Source organism: Helianthus annuus, chromosome 10 (genome assembly GCF_002127325.2).
Source record: "Helianthus annuus cultivar XRQ/B chromosome 10, HanXRQr2.0-SUNRISE, whole genome shotgun sequence".
NCBI lineage: Eukaryota > Viridiplantae > Streptophyta > Magnoliopsida > Asterales > Asteraceae > Helianthus > Helianthus annuus.
In genome coordinates, this window is record NC_035442.2 from 70419196 (window position 1) to 70440454 (window position 21259).

Genomic DNA, 21259 nt, shown 5'->3' on the forward strand with positions numbered 1-21259 from the left:
GAACGAAAAACGTGAAAGAATACTTACAGAAGGTCCCCGCAAGATTTGATTCCAAGTAATCTCAGGTAGGAAGTGCACAAACACAACCACTTAGAGAAAACTCAGATCAAATGTGAGGGAAATGGGCAAGGCAAGGTGGGTATTTATAGATAAACAAGAACCGTTAGGATCGTTCCTCGATTCCCGAGCTTAAATCTCATCCTTACACTTGTACCCACTGATTTGCAATACAATGGGCACCCAAAACCAGTCCCTAGTAAGTTAGAAAACCATTTGCAACCCACCAAAACAGCTGGAACAGGCTGGAAATAGCTGGAACCATTTTCTGCTGACCTGGGACACCTTTACGGACCGTAAGAGGTCCCATACGGTCCGTAAGGACCTAAGGTACTGGCAGAAAGTTTCATTAATTGGCAGAACAGGCCCCTGTGTTCCCAAACTTGATTTTTGATGCATTTTGGCACGTTTAAGCCCCGTTAACCCCATTTTAAGGCTCTAAAATGAAGTTAAAGTATAAGGGACTTGAAATATGCTCAAAAATATGCCGGATGTCGGTTCGTTTGGCCGTATGATTGCGTTGTTCGGTTAATTACGACGGAAGTCGTAACGAACGCAAAAATGGTCCAAATTGCATGACAAATGGATTTTTGACAAGACAAACACTAAAACATAATATTTTAATGCTTACATGAAGTTTTGGATGTCCGGATGAATTCAGAACGTAAGATATGCGCGAAAATGCAAACTTATGCACTTTTTTGACACTTTTAGTCCCTGAATGACCAAAAAGTTTATTTTTGCGCACCAAATACCTCAAAGCCTATTTCTAAGCTATGTAAAGGATATTTAGGGTATGTTTAACTTATGGCCATGTTCCGGAATGTTCATTACAGTTCAAATTGACATACTTTCGCAGTTTGTCGAATTTAGTCCCTATAAGCGAATAAACTTGATTTCGGCATACCAAACCATCCAAAACTTATTTCTAAGTTATGTAAGGGTTATTTAAGGTATGTAAGCCTATTTCACTATTCCGGAGTGTTTGTTGCATTAAACTGGTTATATTTACGCATTGGGTCGCGTATAACCTTCCAGAAAGCGATTTAAGGCCCGAAATCGAACAAGAATCAATATGTGCAAACGATACACATATTTATACAAATCCCAAGTATGAAATACAATATTTCATTTGTTTGGCATTTGTTTGATGGTCGTGGTGACACAGGTGTCACACCTGGCTATCCAGCCCGGCACTCCGGCCGTGGGGGCTACCCCATTATTTAAACTACCAGACTCGTTTATCATATCGACTACTAACGAAGATTAATTGTGCCCTAGCGTCGGTGTCTATCATCACTGACGTGCCATAGTCCATTAGTACACACCCGTCCGACTAGCACGGTGTGCGGTTTGTTAAACCTAATAGCGCTATTAACTAATGACCCGCTTGCCATAGCCTCGGCGATTAAGTCGATATAAAGGGAGAGACTTCGCTAATAGAGTTCTAGTCCAGTAAGTCTAATTCTGTCCCAACAGGACGAGGAATTCACATTCCTGAACACGTGGAATTCTCATTCCTGAACACGTCCCAAAGACAAGGAATCCCTATTCCTGAACCAATTCCCATTCCCACCGGGAATTTCCATGCTTTTTAGAAAAGTGTGAACTCACCTCGATTTGCTCGGTTAGATTAGTTACTCTAATAATCAGGAATTCAAGCACGTCCTAATAAGGTACAGATAACAATCATTTCTCATGCACAACACGTATGGTTTATCTACTCATTACTTTTATCACATACTACACAATTCGAATGTCAAGTTGCACTGTTAAGTTACATTATTTTTCCCTAAAATAATATAACTATCTTAGAAAATAAACAAGTATCCACACAAGTGTTCTAATATAAGGTATATATTCTAAATATATATTTACCCATTTTTATTTACCAAAACCAACCTCCGACACTTTGTATTTTGTTACCAAAAATTATGGCGAAGTTTATATTCGAAACACAAGTTATAAAATATACTTGTAACGCTTGTTTAGAAAAATATTTTCTAAGTGTTGGAATTCTTAGAAAATTTCGCCAGAGTTTCCTTTGTATATGGAGGTGTCCATGCTTACTAGCATATCATTTTCTTTTCGGAAAAATATTAAATCAATCAACAACAAGTTACTAAACAATATTACACTAGTCAAGTGCAAAAACAATGCACTTTACATACAACATGAACTTGGTTTTTCATAAAAACGCGTAGTAACTTAGTGGGGTGTTTAGTGGTCTTAGTTACCCTCCAAAGTGTGTTTACTTTATTTAAAATCTCATTCTTGTGATTTTTAGATGTTCACAACTTGTGAACATATTTTACAAAAATATTTAATTACTAAGTTTTTCAAGTTTCACTTGCATCTTTATACCCTTATTAATTTCTAACAATAATGTATATGCAAGAAAGTTATGATCCTTCAAGACCCGTCTTTTAGACTTGGTTTATTTAGAAAAAGCATTCACAAGTTTTAGATTTACAAGAATCACTAGTTCACTTGGTTTATTATTTTTCAAGAACAATCATTTTTATTCCCAAGTTCATGCTCTAACAAGAAGATGATTATTTTATGCACACATAATCACCTCTAACTTGTTAAGTCATGTTTCAATCATAACTTAACAAGCTTCATATGATGATCAAACATCATATTGCTAGTAATCACCAAATAAACATCAAGTAATCATCAACATGACCAAACCAACTTCATTTAACCATGAGTTCATCTTAGTTCTTCATCTTGTTACTTTATGTTCAAGACTTTTGTTTGTAATCTTTTAGAGTTCTTAATATTTCATCATACCATAACTATTAACCACTCTAAACATGAAGAAAAAGAGGATTCAAGAGACTTACTACTAGCTTTTAAGCTAGGGAAGATCAAGAGGAGAAATGAGGTGGTTAATAGCAAATAGAGAAGGGCCTTCCACTTCCGAGAGCACCAAGCTTCGTTGTATGACCCGTAGCACCTTTGTATGCTTGTAGAATGCTTGAAAGTGATCAAGTGATGGTGGTGGTGGTGCTACTAGGGGGCGATCGAGCAAGGAAGAGAGGGAGAGAGAATGGTGGTGTTGTTGGTGTGGTGATGAAGATGGAAGTTATGAGCTCTTGGTACATACTTATATCCATTTTCTAATATTAACTTATGTGTAATGTGTCATGTAGGAGGGAACATAATCTATAAATAACTGAAATAAATCAATTTGTGTAAGGGCCGTAGATTAGGTGGGGGGGGGGTATTGGTTAGTTGTTAACTAGTTTAGTTAGCTTATGGTTACAATCCAAGTATTCTAGTTAGGCACTAGTTATTAGATATTTATGTAGTGTGTGTTATGATATTCGGGGAACATAACCAATTCAGAAAAATTAACAACAATGCTTCTAGCATTATTTTGGTGTTTCGGGTAGTGTCCGGTTGTTCGGTTGGGTGCTGTTCCATTAAAGTGCTTAATTAATCTGTAAGGTGTCTTTTATATATATATTTTGTAACACTTTTAATTCCTAACACTTAGGAAAACATTCAGGACCATTTAGTCAATTTTTCTGCACAAGACTAGTATGTTAACCAGCACATGTAAGTATAACACAATAACTAGAAAGCAGTCAAGTGGTTCAGCACAGTCATCAAGCACTTTAGTTAACATAAATAAATCATACGGAATACATGGAATTATGAGGGTTGTCACATTCTCCCCCTATTAAGAAAATTTCGTCCCGAAATTTAGCACGTGGTTACTGAGGAAGCTAGTTATGTTGCGTTGGTTTCCTGGTTTTCCTGGGGTGTCACATCATCCCCCCGTTGGTTTGGAATTTCGTCCCGAAATTCTGCAGTAGCTTCAGCCTCAGTAGTGGTTGCACTTTTCTTAAACAGCTGGGGATACTTGAGTTTCATTTGGTCTTCTCGTTCCCAGGTATACTCTGGGCCACGACGGGAATCCCAACGAATTTGGACGAGAGGTATTCTAGTATGCTTGAGAATCTTAACATCTCGATTAGTAATCTCTACTGGTTCCTCGACGAATCGCAGCTGGTCGTCGATTGTGAGCTCCTTGAGGGGAACTATGAGGGTTTCGTCCGACAGACACTTCTTCAGATTTGACACGTGGAATACGTTGTGAACTCCACTGAGTTATTCAGGTAGATTCAACCTGTAAGCGACCTTGCCAATTTTCTCAATGATTTCGAATGGTCCGACATAACGCGGATTGAGCTTGCCTTGTGACAACCCTCACTAAACCAGGTATCCGTACGACCTAACTAATAATTAATTACTGCTTAATTTATGTGCTTACTTGAACTTATGGATAAACTGCTACTTGAATGTTGATACATGTACATACTTGCATCATACTCTATTTACTGTCACTACATTATTTACATGCTGAACCTTAGTGACAACCATGATGCACAAAAGCACAGTAGCACAATGAACGGATAACCTATTAAACATGCTGATATAGCCAGCACCGGGCATGCACTGCCCCTAAGGCCTGTATGAGCCAGAAATAATTACTACACTAGTGGTGAGTGTAGGGACACAAGGGTTGTAGAACTGCGTCTCTAGGAATAAGTTACAATGACAGGATGTGCCTAAAACGTACTCTAAGTACAAAATTCAGCACTTTAACTAAAAATTCAGCACTTGGTTAACTAATAAAGTGCCAAGTCATGAGAAAAATATTACTAGACACTTTCCAAAGTGTCGGGAATAAGTTGTGTCACTAAAATTAATATTAACGACTCTTTAAAGCTTTGTTAAACGCTTTAACGGATTACTATCCAATCGAACAACCGGAATTTACCCGGGACATGAAAATTTTGCCATTAACATTGTTTATCTTTTTCTGAGCTAGTTAGGGTCCCTGAATACCCGAACACCCACTGTAATGCACAACACACTAGTAACCGGGTTAATCCCTAAACTAACTAAACTAACCTAACTACATGCTAACTAAATGGTTGATTTGGAACCGGATTACCCCCCCCCCCCCAACCAAACTGTCCCCAAGAGGGGGACACCCTTGTCCTTCTTGTGATTATTTTATTATGCTTGTTCCATATCTACTAGACACACAAACCCTTGGATAATGTTCATAACCTTTGCCTATAAGATCACCACTAAACCCCTCATTCATTTACTTAACATTTCACTGTCACACCCCGACCACGTAGAACATACAAAACGTGGCGGAAATGTCGGGGAGTGTTGTAACAGAATCAATTGTTTCAAATCCATGGTAAACGAAGTTTTGTTTTATTAATCAAACATCAAAGTTTACATTGTCTTAAACAAGAACCAAAGAATACATAACATAAATTAACTAGTTCTTGTCTCGTTTTAAGTCACTAAGGCACAGGTCCGCCTAAGTATGTCTTGATAAGTCCAATGCATCATCTCCTGAAAACACATGTGAAAATAGGTACGTCAGCATAAAAATGCATGTGAGATACATTGGTTTTGTGAAAACGGGATTTCATGACTTATGTTTGAGAAAATGTTTAGTCATGAACCTTGTAATTTGCTTTGTCTTGTAAATCATTTGAAAAACGATAAGATCAGATGATATGTATAAATAAGAGAACACTGTATGGTTAAACGGATAACCATGTAAAACGAGTTTGTAAAACAATGTCTCATGAAAAGTGTGTTATTTGTATAAAATGTCATATGTCTCAAATTGAAATGATTCAAATAGCGCTACGATATGTGATACCATACAAACACTTATATATAGGAAGTACCAGCGGAGTATCCACCATGCTTGTATCATATTACACACGCCTCGTTACTTAATCACTTACCCAAACCATCCACCATGTAATATTGTTCTTGTATAACTCAATTGTTTATTGTGTAAACCATGTCAAATGTCTATGTTCAATGTAAACCACCAAATGTGTATGTCAATGTCAACGTGTTTATGTTCAATGTAAATCATGTAATATGTATCCCAAAATGTATCATGTATGGTAAGCGAAATGTATCAACTTAACCATATGTAAAATGCACAAAACAAGTCGTTGAAGTAAAACGTGGTTTAGATCAACGTTATGTTCTGTGGAAAAATGCATGCTCTATTGATATTAACATTTATGCGGTATTGTAAACTATGCATACATCCAAGCCTTGAGACTGCGGCGATAAACCCTTAAACAAATTAAAGGTTTATCTAAGTTATGTATATCGAATTCGGTCATTCCTTCCAATCCTATCAAACCCAGGATTTCAGGAACGGGAGTTGCAATTCCTATGGTACCACTACCTACTAACGAACGGCGTGATCAATGTTAATGAATGTATCCCATGTTTAAACAAACCAAATGTCATAACAAAATGAAGGCATGTGATGTAAACAATTGTGCTAAGTATGCTAAGTAAACATACGAAGCAGAAGTGCTCATGTAAATCAATGTGCCCATATGCTGAGTAAACATATGCAGCAGAAATGTTCATGTAAATCAATGTGTCCATATGCCGAGTAAACATATGCGACAGAAATGTTCGTGTAAATCAATGTACTAAGTATGCACACAATGGGCATACATAGCATAAAATGTAATGAAATCATGTACTATAATGTACTAATGAGCATAGCAGATATACGATGTGAAAACATGGAAAGCATGAAAGTAACAGATAGGCACATGTGTTTCACCCCAAAACAGTTTGGAAAACAGTAAAAGATGGGGTTCTATGTACTCACCTGAGATTGCTTTGGAGTTCTTGTATAATAACCAGATAATGCTAAAGATCATGGGATATCAAACGGCACCTAATAGGTAGCTATGTTAATATACCGGACCAAATCGGAAGGATCGGATAGTATGCGGGTTCGTAAACCAAACGAGTATGGAGACTCGTGTAATATGGTTTAACGAAGCCTACATACTTAAATGAAACCTAACCTAAGTGCTTACGCCCCATCACGACCCGTTTAGGTAGCTTATGCTACCCTAACGCGTCGTTCGCGTAGAACGCGTTCGGAACGCCTAACATCGCGACCACAAGGTATAACCTCGGAAGGTTATAGCTATGGTCACCTAATGTGTTTGGTCGGATCCTAATGATCGACCAAATGGGTCGGGTTCGAAAGTATAAGCGATGGTTTAGATCGCTTACCTTACGACCCTATATAAGCACTAAACTAAAAGTGACGAGCTAAGCATGTTAGAACATGCTTAACTAAGATTAGAAAGCATGTTTGGCATCAAAACAAACGGCTTTGATGCTCACGAGTAGTTTGGTTACAAAATATTCAAGAATGCACATTTTGGCCGAAACTACGACTCGTCACTGAGCCTAGATAACGTGGTAATCAGTAGGTATAGTCACTACGGACTATGACCATCGTGATCACACTCACGTTATGAAGTTCCATGAACTTCGGGTTGACCATAGGCTGGTCAATGCAGAAAGTCAACAAAACGTTGACTTTCGGACTCGAAAAGCGAATCAAAGAACGAAAGAACACTTACGGAGGGTCCCCGAAATGCTAATCTAGATCAAAATAGCTCAGGTATGAAACAAAGGTTCCAACTTAGAGCTTAGATCTGATTCTTGTGGGTTTTTGCAACAAAGGGGGGGGGGTATTTATAGGAAAAGCATAACCGTTAGGATCGTTTATCGAATATCGTGCCACAATCTCGCCCGTACACTTGTCAAAAATGTGGTGGTTACTGAAAATGGCCTTTGGCCTTTGATTGGGTGAAAGGGCATTGCCCCTTGATCGAACGAAAGGCCAACTGCATTAAATGCAAACATTGAACCTGGTCTGATAGTCCCATGCAGCCCGCCTCAATATGCAGGCCAAACTCACGCGGGCCGCCTGGCCCCGTCTGATCTGCACGTATTTTCAGAATTGGCAGTTTTGGTCCCTGTTGCGTATTTAAGCCATTTCCGGCACTTCTAAGGCCCGTAAAGCCAACTTTAAGGCCCTAAAATGATGCCTAAACATTGTGGACATAAAACATGCTCAAAAATGTTCCGGATGTTAGTTCGTTTGGCCGTACGATCACGATGTTCGCTTAATTACGACGGAATGCGCATAAGCGCGAAAGACGATCCAAATGACGCGACGAATGGATTTTTCTTATGCCAAACACTAAGGCATAATATAAGGATGCTTACATAAATTTTTGGATGTCCGGATGTATTCAGAACGTAAGTTATGCGCGAAAGTGCAAACTTGTGCACTTTTTGACACTTTTAGCCCCTGAATGATCCAAAAGTTTGTTTTAGCATACCAAACCCCTCAAAGCCTATTCCTAAGCTATGTAAAGGATATTTATGGTATGTCTAACTTATGGACATGTTCCGGAATGTTCGTTACAGTTCAAATTGGCATACTTTCGCAGTTTGTCAAGTTTAGTCCCTGTAAGCGAATTAACTTGTTTTTGCCATACCAAAGCCTTCAAAACTTATTTCTAAGTTATGTAAAGGTTATTTAAGGTATGTTGAGTATATGTTGCTGTTCCGGAGTATTTGTCGCATTAAACTGAGTATGTTTACGCACCAGTTTGCGTATAACTCCCCAGAAAGCGATGTAGAGCTCGAAATCTGTCACACCACCAAATTCCCACACGCGGAGTACCACAGCTTGGAGGCGTGACGTGACCAGGATCAAGCCACCAATCATATCGAACATAGCATTTAATAATAAAAGTAGTTAATGTAATTCATCACGACATGATTGATGTTCAAAAACCAAACATTTGTTTAAGTAGCGGAAGCATAATAATGTAAACCCAAAATAGTTATAAGTTCAAATATCGTTCACAATCCGTATCCCACAACGACCTGCTCCCCCCCCCTGTGCAAACTCCATAATGTACCTAGGGTCCTGCAAGGCATGCAGCAGATAATCAACAACTAGTTGAGCGAGTTCACAGTTAACAGTTCAGTAATAGTATAGTGTGAGAAGCGTTTTGTTCGTTTGTTAAGTCGTATATCGTTTAGTTCGTATCGCGGCCTCCCAGGCAGGTGTGCGAAGATATTAGGGGATGTTCCTCCCGAGTATTCTAGACTAGGTTTGTTTGTATCGCGGCCTACCAGGCAGGTGTGCGAAGATTAGCAGATTACAGTTCGCGGCCTTCCAAAGGCAGGTGTGCAAAGTCAGTCATAATATCGCGGCCAACCCTTGGCAGGTGTGCGAAGATCGTTCAATAAGTGTTACTAGTCTAGCAGTAGGTTCTATCATCTACGTATGTACAGTAAATCAACAAATCCCCATTCCCACCCTGGGAACCCCATGCCTTGGCTTGTGTGAACTCACCTTGGGTTGCTCGGCAGATACACAGAAAGTACGGGTAAGCTAGTAAGTGGTCAACCACGTCCTATCATGGTTATTATACAAGTCAGGTTTTGTCTTAAGCATTGCACGTATCAATCACGTATGTTAACACGTTACAAGCACACATAGATCATGGCAACAGTTTAATAATCAAAGCAATCCATTCAGCTTATGCAAATAATTATCAGCCCAATAGTACTCGGCCCAAATGTATAACGCATAAGTGCGCTTGTGCGATCCGATTAGTGTTGTGCGATCGGACAAGTCCCGCCCAAAAGCCATCCGGCCCAAACAACATAAGCAATCCAAATATCTTCTCGGCCCAAAACAAAACAGTCCATAAGTCCAGTTGTGTGTGCACGTGCATATGGTCTCGAGTCGAGATCTCGAGTCGCAACAGGAGTGTCTCGAGTCGCAAGAGGACTGGTCTCGGCTCGTCATGGTCCACTCGAGACTACATGGTCTCGAGTCGCAATCCGGAACTCGCAAACTCGGTCTCGAGTTGTGCTGCTTGTGGTCTCGAGTCGAGATTGTGAGGTCTCGACTCGCAATCTATGTCGCAACTGGATGTGTAACTGATTTCCATAATTTATCCAACGATTATTCCGTGATTCTAGCAAACATCTTTGGCAGTTTCACAATTTGGATCAAATCACAGTTTATTCAGAAATCAAACATGTTCATCTACATTCATATCATATCAAGAACATCTATACGATCGGATTCATGTGATTAATAGGATTATCAACTATCATGCAACCTAAGTCATAACCCCTTATCATAATGTCACAACCGGTTAACAACATGCATTCGAATAAGAACAACGACCATAGCAGTAGCCTTCAATCCGGTTATCATGCATTCATAAAATCGTACAACCTATGAACCAAGTTACTAGCATGCATAACCCTCATATAATCATATACAATCAAAACAATCTCAACATCATCTAACAAAATTAACCGATTAAATCATCAACATCACCAAGCATGAAATCGGTAAACATATACTAACCGGGTTAGAGGATCGAAACAAGTGAGGTCTCGAGTGAACAAGGGTGATCCGAACAAGGAATAATCTTCAATCCTAAGGGTTGTTGCCGTCGGGTTCCAAAGCACACGAGAGAGGGAGAGAGCTTCTAGGGTTTTGGTGTGTGTGTTATGTTTTGCAACAAATGAGAAAACAAGTCCCTAGAGGGTGTTTGTTTGCGAAGAGGGGAGTGGGCCGAGCCCAACTCGGCTGCCTTATGGTGTCCGATTTCAAGGTGTGGCCCAAATGGGCTTGTGCGATCAAGTGGGTGGGTGTTGTTGTGCGATCGGGTCATGTAGCATACATACATATTATATACACAACACACGTAACACATCATTCATTAAATCACATAATCTAATTCACATAAGCACGTAACATTTACACAAAGTAGGTCTAAAGTTCGAGTTGTCACATTATCCCCAACTAAAAGAAATTTCGTCTCGAAATTTGGTACGCACTCACTGAGGAAGCTAGGTAAGCTGTATTGTTCACTGGTTTTCCTGGGGTGTCACATCCTCCCCCCGTTGATTTGGAATTTCGTCCCGAAATTCCGTAGTAGGAGCTTCAGCCTCAGTAGTGGTTGCATTGGTTCCGAATAACTGGGGGTACTTTTCTGCCATCCTGTCTTCGCGTTCCCAGGTGTACTCTAGGCCACGTTTGGAGTTCCAACGAACTCGAACAAGAGGGATTCTCTTGTTTTTGAGGACCTTCACATCCCGGTCCGTGATTTCAACTGGTTCCTCGACGAACTGCAACCGCTCGTCGATGGTGAGCTCCTTCAAAGGAACTATGAGGGTCTCATCTGACAGGCACTTCTTCAGATTCGACACGTGAAATACATTGTGAATTGCCCCGAGTTCAGCTGGTAGGTTTAGCTTGTAGGCCACCTTGCCTATTTTCTCAATGATCTCGAACGGTCCGACATACCGCGGATTGAGTTTGCCCCGTTTGCCAAAACGAACCACACCCTTCCAGGGTGAGACTTTAAGTAAAACCCGGTCCCCGACATGAAATTCCAAAGGCTTTCTACGCTTGTCCGCGTAGGCTTTCTGACGGTCGCGTGCTGCCGCCATGCGTTGTCGTATCTGCGCTATCTTTTCTGTGGCGTCCACTACAATCTCTGGACCCGTAATCTGACTATCCCCCACCTCTGCCCAACAGAGAGGTGACCTGCATTTACGTCCGTACAATGCCTCGAATGGAGCGGCTTGTATGCTGGTGTGATAACTGTTATTATATGAGAACTCCACCAAAGGGAGGTGCTTTTACCAGCCGTTGCCGAAGTCAATAACGCATGCCCGAAGCATGTCTTCACGAGTTTGGATCGTTCGCTCAGACTGCCCATCCGTCTGAGGGTGATACGCTGTGCTCATGTCTAACCGTGAGCCGAAAGATTTGTGCATCGCTTGCCATAACTCTGACGTGAATCGTGCATCCCGATCCGAAATGATGGAGATGGGCACCCCGTGCCTCGAAACAACTTCCTTAAGGTAGATGTCTGCGAGAGTGGAGAACTTATCCGTTTCCTTTATAGCTAGGAAGTGTGCAGATTTGGTGAGTCGATCCACGATCACCCATATGGTGTCATTCCCACGCTGGGATCTAGGTAGGCCTGTAACGAAATCCATGGAAATTTCTTCCCATTTCCATTACGGTATCTTGGGTTATTGAAGTAGACCCGCTGGTTTCTGGTATTCGACCTTGACTCTCGCACAGGTCAAGCACTTGCCGACGTAAGTAGCGATGTGGGCCTTCATGCTAGGCCACCAATAAGTAGTTCTGATGTCGTGATACATCTTATCCGACCCTGGATGTACCGAGTAGCGAGACTTGTGAGCTTCATCCATTACAAGTTCGCGTAGACCGTCATAAAGTGGGACCCAAATACGCCCCGTTACATAGTAGGCGCCGTCTGCCTTCTGTTCTAATCGTTGTCGTGAGCCGCGTAGGGCTTCAGCCCTGACGTTTTCGGGTTTCAACGCTTCTACCTGAGCATTTCGTATCTGTGCAGGAAGGCTAGACTGAATCGTAAGCTGTAGCGCTCGCACGCGCCGAGGTAAGGTGTCTTTCCGACTGAGGGCATCAGCCACAACATTGGCTTTGCCTGGATGGTATTTGATGGCGCATTCGTAATCGTTCAGTAGTTCAACCCATCATCGTTGACGCATGTTCAAATCCTTTTGCTTAAGGATATGCTCGAGACTCCTGTGATCGGTGTAAATCGTGCACCTGGTACCGTACAGGTAGTGTCGCCATATCTTAAGCGCGAAAACAACAGCTCCCAGCTCTAAATCGTGCGTTGTGTAGTTCCGTTCATGAATCTTAAGTTGGCGCGAAGCGTAAGCAATAACCTTATCGCGCTGCATCAATACACATCCAAGACCCTGGATGGATGCGTCACAGTATACTACAAAATCGTCCGTGCCCTCTGGCAATGAGAGGATAGGTGCACTGCAAAGTCTATCCTTTAGGTGCTGAAAAGCAGTCTCCTGGGGCTCTCCCCAGCAATAGGTGACACCCTTCTGTGTCAGTAGTGTAAGTGGCTGAGCAATCTTCGAGAAATCCTTGATAAAACGTCTGTAGTACCCCGCCAAACCCAAGAATTGGCGTATTTCCGTTGGCGTACGCGGTGCAGGCCAGTTTCTGATCGAGTCTACCTTGGATGGATCGACATGAATCCCATCCTTGTTTACTACATGGCCTAGAAAGTGGACTTCACGAAGCCAGAAGTCACATTTCGAAAACTCAGCGTACAGCTGTTCCTGCCGAAGGAGTTCCAAAATAAGGCGTAGGTGCTGCTCGTGTTCCTCCTGACTCTTGGAGTAGATCAGAATGTCGTCGATGAAGACAATGACGAACTTGTCAAGATAGGGTTTGCACACCCTGTTCATAAGATCCATAAATACGGCAGGCGCGTTCGTTAACCCGAACGGCATGACAAGAAACTCGTAGTGACCGTAACGAGTTCTGAAGGCTGTTTTGGAGACGTCCTCCTCCCGGACTCTCAGCTGATGGTAACCAGACCTCAAGTCTATCTTGTAGTAATAACACGACCCTTGCAACTGGTCGAATAAATCATCTATGCGTGGAAGAGGGTAACGGTTCTTCACCGTCACCTTGTTGAGTTCACGGTAGTCGATGCACATCCTGAAGGTGCCATCCTTCTTTTTCACGAAAAGCACTGGAGCTCCCCATGGCGAAGAGCTTGGACGTATGAAGCCCTTTTCCAAGAGCTCTTGTAGCTGCTTAGACAATTCTTCCAATTCTGATGGAGCTAGACGGTATGGTGCGCGAGCTATGGGTGCTGCTCCTGGAGCGAGCTCGATTTGAAATTCGACCTGACGGTGAGGCGGTAATCCAGGTAAATCTTCAGGAAACACCTGAGAGTAATCGCGTACAACTGGAATATCCTCCAATTTCTTTTCCTTGCCTGATGCGTCTGTAACGAGTGCCAGAATGGCAGTGTGCCCCTTTCGTAAACATTTTGCGCCTTTAAGAAAGAGATGATGCCAACCACAGCACCACTCTTGTCGCCTTAAACTTCGAGAGGTTCTTGACCAGGACGAGGAATACGGATGATCTTCTCGCTGCATACGATTTCTGCCTGATGTTGGGATAACCAATCCATCCCTACGACGATATCGAAACTTCCCCAGACTATGGGAATAAGGTCGATGGAGAAAGTTTTACCGGCTAAGACAATACTACAACCCCTGACTATTTGCGTGGCTTCTAAACTCTTACCATTAGCTAGTTCTACGACGTGTTTGGTGCTTAGGGGTGTTGATGTACGTTTTAACAATTTACTGGCTTTCACAGAAATATAACTTGTATCCGCACCCGAATCGAATAAAACAGTAACATAAATATCGTCAAGGAGAAACTTACCCATAACCACATTGGGATCGTTCACTGCGTCACCTCGACCTAGCACAAAAGCGCGTCCCCTAGCTTCGTTGCCATTATTGTTGTTGTTTCCCCCGTTGTTGTTGTTGTTCCCGTTGCCCTGATTATTGTTGTTGTTGCGATTCTGGTTCTGGTTCAATTGAGGACAATCACGTTTGTAATGACCTTCAGCCACACACTGGAAACATCCCCGGTTTCCATGCTGTGGCTGCTGCTGCTGGTTCTGTGGAGCTGGTGGTGGGAGTTGCTGGTTCTGGTTTGCTGGCCGTGAGCTTCTACAATCCTTTGCCTCATGACCCGGCTTGAGGCATCTTTGACATCGTTCCCTGCGACACCTTCCACTGTGGTGTTTGTTGCACCTACCACACCATGGGTGAGTTCCCCTATAACCGCTCTGCCCCTGACTGCCCGATGATTGCTGATTCGGACTCTAATAATCGTTGGTGCGACGCTGCTGTGTTTGGGACTGAACAGATACTGATCCCCTGCTGGAATCCCCATCCCACTTTCTTTTGTTCTCGCTGGGTGCGGCAGAAGTTGTAGTTGGAGTAGTAGTAGCAGTAGCGGTAGCACTGATGCGTTTTGGAAGTTTGTTCTGATCCACTGCCTGGTCTGTGATGCGGTGAGCGAGGCGTTGAATATCCTGGCTGTTGTCAAGATTAGCCGAAGTAACATGGCTCTGGATCTCTGGCGCCAACCCTTTGAGATACAACTCAATGCGCTTAATTGGAGGGTCCACCATAGTTGGACACAGCACAGCCAGTTCGTTTGACCTTTTGGTGTAAGCTTCAATTTCCGATCCAGTCATCTTCAGATGGTACAACTCATCTTCCAGCTTATGGATGTCTTCCCGAGTACAATACTCTCTCTTGATCAGTTCATTGAAATCATTCCAGGGTGTGGCGTTAGCAGCTGCCAACCCTAAGATCTGAACTTGGGCGTTCCACCAAGTTAGTGCTATTCCTTCTAGCGTACCAGTGGCGTATTTGACCCTGCGAGCCTCAGGGCATTCACACATCTCGAACACAGACTCGAGCTTTTCAAACCAATGGAGGAGTCCCACTGCTCCCCCGGTGCCACTGAAAGTACTTGGACGACAGTCCATGAAGTTCTTGAAAGTGCAGACAGGTTGCTGCGCGTGTTGACCTATTGTGTACGAATAGGATAAAGTTTAAATACAAGGACTAGTTTAGGAGTGTAGGATCTAAAGATCCTGGTGTGAGTTATGACTACAGGATATACTACCTGCTTGAGCAGCTGCAAGTGCCGCAGCAACTTGAGCTTGAACGAGAGCCTCTAGCTGGGCTTGAGTCATGTTAATTCGTCCAGACATGATCTTCATAGTAAAAGTAGCGTAAGTGAGAGTGGTTCGCGAGTAGGGCGATGACAGAAAAGCGTAAGCACGTAGGTATTCTCATGTAATAAGTCATGTGTATCTAAGCGTAATGCGAGCAAAGTTCTATATAGTTCTAGCATGCAGGCAATAAACATAAACCTTATTACCTAGGATGTCGAGTCTTGCACGTGGAGCGAAGCGTCGTTGTGGATCGTTGAGAGCACTGTTCTGGTTATAGTCTGGTTTTAATAAAAACGTTTTCCCCATATTAAAACCGAGTTCTCTATAACCAATGGCTCTGATACCAATCTGTCACACCACCAAATTCCCACACGCGGAGTACCACCGCTTGGAGGCGTGACGTGACCAGGATCAAGCCACCAATCATATCGAACATAGCATTTAATAATAAAAGTAGTTAATGTAATTCATCACGACATGATTGATGTTCAAAAACCAAACATTTGTTTAAGTAGCGGAAGCATAATAATGTAAACCCAAAATAGTTATAAGTTAAAATATCGTTCACAATCCGTATCCCACAACGACCTGCTCCCCCCCCCCTGTGCAAACTCCATAATGTACCTAGGGTCCTGCAAGGCATGCAGCAGATAATCAACAACTAGTTGAGCGAGTTCACAGTTAACAGTTCAGTAATAGTATAGTGTGAGAAGCGTTTTGTTCGTTTGTTAAGTCGTATATCGTTTAGTTCGTATCGCGGCCTCCCAGGCAGGTGTGCGAAGATATTAGGGGATGTTCCTCCCGAGTATTCTAGACTAGGTTTGTTTGTATCGCGGCCTACCAGGCAGGTGTGCGAAGATTAGCAGATTACAGTTCGCGGCCTTCCAAAGGCAGGTGTGCGAAGTCAGTCATAATATCGCGGCCAACCCTTGGCAGGTGTGCGAAGATCGTTCAATAAGTGTTACTAGTCTAGCAGTAGGTTCTATCATCTACGTATGTACAGTAAATCAACAAATCCCCATTCCCACCCTGGGAACCCCATGCCTTGGCTTGTGTGAACTCACCTTGGGTTGCTCGGCAGATACACAGAAAGTACGGGTAAGCTAGTAAGTGGTCAACCACGTCCTATCATGGTTATTATACAAGTCAGGTTTTGTCTTAAGCAATGCACGTATCAATCACGTATGTTAACACGTTACAAGCACACATAGATCATGGCAACAGTTTAATAATCAAAGCAATCCATTCAGCTTATGCAAATAATTATCAGCCCAATAGTACTCGGCCCAAATGTATAACGCATAAGTGCGCTTGTGCGATCCGATTAGTGTTGTGCGATCGGACAAGTCCCGCCCAAAAGCCATCCGGCCCAAACAACATAAGCAATCCAAATATCTTCTCGGCCCAAAACAAAACAGTCCATAAGTCCAATTGTGTGTGCACGTGCATATGGTCTCGAGTCGAGATCTCGAGTCGCAACAGGAGTGTCTCGAGTCGCAAGAGGACTGGTCTCGGCTCGTCATGGTCCACTCGAGACTACATGGTCTCGAGTCGCAATCCGGAACTCGCAAACTCGGTCTCGAGTTGTGCTGCTTGTGGTCTCGAGTCGAGATTGTGAGGTCTCGACTCGCAATCTATGTCGCAACTGGATGTGTAACTGATTTCCATAATTTATCCAACGATTATTCCGTGATTCTAGCAAACATCTTTGGCAGTTTCACAATTTGGATCAAATCACAGTTTATTCAGAAATCAAACATGTTCATCTACATTCATATCATATCAAGAACATCTATACGATCGGATTTATGTGATTAATAGGATTATCAACTATCATGCAACCTAAGTCATAACCCCTTATCATAATGTCACAACCGGTTAACAACATGCATTCGAATAAGAACAACGACCATAGCAGTAGCCTTCAATCCGGTTATCATGCATTCATAAAATCGTACAACCTATGAACCAAGTTACTAGCATGCATAACCCTCATATAATCATATACAATCAAAACAATCTCAACATCATCTAACAAAATTAACCGATTAAATCATCAACATCACCAAGCATGAAATCGGTAAACATATACTAACCGGGTTAGAGGATCGAAACAAGTGAGGTCTCGAGTGAACAAGGGTGATCCGAACAAGGAATAATCTTCGATCCTAAGGGTTGTTGCCGTCGGGTTCCAAAGCACACGAGAGAGGGAGAGAGCTTCTAGGGTTTTGGTGTGTGTGTTATGTTTTGCAACAAATGAGAAAACAAGTCCCTAGAGGGTGTTTGTTTGCGAAGAGGGGAGTGGGCCGAGCCCAACTCGGCTGCCTTATGGTGTCCGATTTCAAGGTGTGGCCCAAATGGGCTTGTGCGATCAAGTGGGTGGGTGTTGTTGTGCGATCGGGTCATGTAGCATACATACATATTATATACACAACACACGTAACACATCATTCATTAAATCACATAATCTAATTCACATAAGCACGTAACATTTACACAAAGTAGGTCTAAAGTTCGAGTTGTCACAAAATCGAACAAGAGTTGATATGTGCAAACGATACACATATTTATACAAGTCCAAAGCATGAAATACAATATTTCATTGGTTTGGCGTTTGTTTGATGGTTGAAGTGACACAGGTGTCACAGTCTCCCCTACTTTAGGAAATTTCGTCCCGAAATTTAGTTTTTAGAGGAAACTTGTGAAGACAGCTGTGACGGTTTCGCTTTCAGACAAATCCATTGAACCCTTTGGTAAAACTCTGGGCCATGTTAGGATCCATAGCGAAAATTTCAACCCACAAAGTGAAGTCCTTGTAGTAACAAAACATGGGGTTTCGAACTACGGGCAGGAGAACGTTTCCCGTGAAGAGTTATCATAGGAAACTTGTGCGTGCTTGAAATCAGAATTGGGGAGTGTAAGGATGAATGACATGGGTCAAAATCCAAGACTTCTCCCGTATCATTACTCTTGTCACTGTAGGCCTTAACACATGACATAACTTCCTGTGGTTTCTGTGCACTGAATTCCATAATTATGTAGGCCTCCATCATTACGTACTTCCTTGCACAGTCCGCACAGTTCATTTCATAATGCGTATGGGAAAAAAAATCAAACGAATAATCTCTTCAGCTAAACTACCCAAGAGAAATATTTAACTACATAAACGTAGGATGTCTTTAACTAGATTGTCGAACCAATCTATTTAACTTAGATCGACGTAGGATCTCTTTAAGTAGACCACCCGAGGGCCTCTTTAACTATATCAACGCATGACATCTCTAACTAGATTGTCGAACCAATCTCTTTAACTTAGATCAACGTAGGATCTCTTTAACTAGACCACCCGAGGGCCTCTTTAACTATATCAGCGCATATTATCCTTAAACTTTGGAATAGTACTTTATAATCCAAGGGACTTGACTACAATGTAGAAGTCCATTAAGGATTTAAGATAGGTACTTTTTGAATGTCCTACTACGAATCCCTCATATGAAGATATGAAAGATTCCACGAGGATTTGGATAACGAATATCCAGAGTATACAAAAACACAAAATGCAGAAATGGAAAGACAAGATGCATAAACACATAGTCACATAACCACAAAATTGTTTATCTAGATCTTTAATTTGTTAATTTGTTTTGTTGATTACGTATATGCATTTAAAGCACACTAGGAATCCATTTCATGGATTTCATTCAGTACTTTAAACATTAGCAAGAATCTAACTATGAAGATAGAAAGATCTCCTATAAATTCGATTTCGTTTTCAAGAAAACGCAATTTTCGAATTAAGGTACAATAATTTTTGAATATACGGAAATACCCTTAGGTACCCTATTAAGAATTTATAGTGGTACTCTGGGTATTCGTGGAAAACACAAGAGATGATAAAATGGAAAAAAATTACGGGGTAGTCTGTTCTTCAAGGAATACGGTCCCTTGATTGTCGATATTGAAGAGGATACGTTGTTTATACATAACATCACATTTGAACATTGCAATGTAAAATAAAAAAGATTTATTATAAACAACAACAACTGTTTCGTGGGCCTTGACTACAAAAGGAAATACTACATAAGGCTTGATTATCTCTAAACAACATTGTCTTCCAGTTGATCCGATGCTCATCCTTGCACTGGATTCGCATTAGCAATCTTTGGGCAATTTCTCCGGAAATGGCCCATTTCGTTACAGTTGAAGCAAGGACCTAGTGGAAGACGAGCTTGAGTAGGATTCACTCGAGGTTGGTTTGGACCACCTTGGTTTGGGGTAAATCGACAAGCATTTGCCAGGTGACCGAGTCGCCCACACGATGCACATAAACGACACTGTAAGTGAGCTAAGTGGTGTGCATTACATCTGTCGCATATCGGTGCGGTACCGGCATAAGGTTTCTTTGCAGGAGGTTGAGTTGGTTGATTGCGGGTGTTTTGGTTGGGTTGAGCAGCAATTGCACAATTCTGCGAAGCCTTACGCTTCTTAGACTTCTCAGGGGATCCAGTCTGTTCATCCATGTTCTTTGATTCCTCGATTGGCTTCTTGTCACCCTTTCGAAAAAGTTTATGCTTTCTGATCTGCGATTCAGTCAAGGTTGCAGATAGCTCAATGGCCTGACGGAGTGTGGTAGGGTTGATACCAGTAACAATGTCTTGTATCGAGTCAGGCAGGCCGTCGATGTACCTTTCGATAGCCTTGTCGAGTGGGGCGACCATAGTAAGGCAAAGTAGACTCAACTCCTCAAACCTATCAGTGTATGCCCTGTGTTCGCCACTATCTTGTTTCAAATCATCAAACTCTTTCTCCAATGCTTGTTGTTCATGACGAGGACAAAACTCCCTCATCATAAGAGCTCTCAGTTCAGCCCATGTCTGTGCTAGAGCAACATCTGCACCACGGTCTCTCATTACCCCGTTCCACCACGTAAGAGCCCTCTTCTGAAACACACTCGAAGAAAACTCGACCTTGCGATTATCCAGACACTGCACGTGGCGAAAAGTATTCTCGATGCTCTCGAACCATTGAAGAAGCCCAGTTGCTCCCTCAGAACCACTAAACTTGAGTGGTTTGGCCGAGTTAAAGTTCTTGAAATTGCATGTACCATTGTTGTTGTTGTTGGCTTGGTTCCATTGAGCAAAGAGATTTGGGAATTGAGCAGCCATCTGCTGTGCAATAATTTCTGCCAGCTCGGCAGTTGCTATCTGGTGTTCGCGTCGAGGAGGCATTCTAAAAGAGGAAAACATGAAAGGAAACAAATAAATTGGTATTGGGTAAGAATAGGATGTTACAATCACCGACCGTAATCACGGTTGATGGTCATTTGTTTGAATCATGAATCAAACAGACAACACCAAGGCTGAATCAAAGCAAATAGATCCTCATAGTGTATCGCGAAGACATGCTCGCCTATAAGTGGACACTCACCCCAAGAGTTCCCAGGTAAGAGTGACTGGTCCGATTATGTGGATTTGTACGAACACTCTATCCTTAGACAGAAAACCCAGGGTACAGGCATTCACTCTTCCAGTTCGCACGTGTTCACACTATTTAGGACCCAAAATTTTGACGAGAGTTTTGAAAATTCAAAGGGGTTTAAAACCTTACAATAGGGGGTTCAAAACCTAGTAATCAATCATCCTAGAACAGATGATTAGTTTTCGAAGCAGTTTTGAAATTTATGT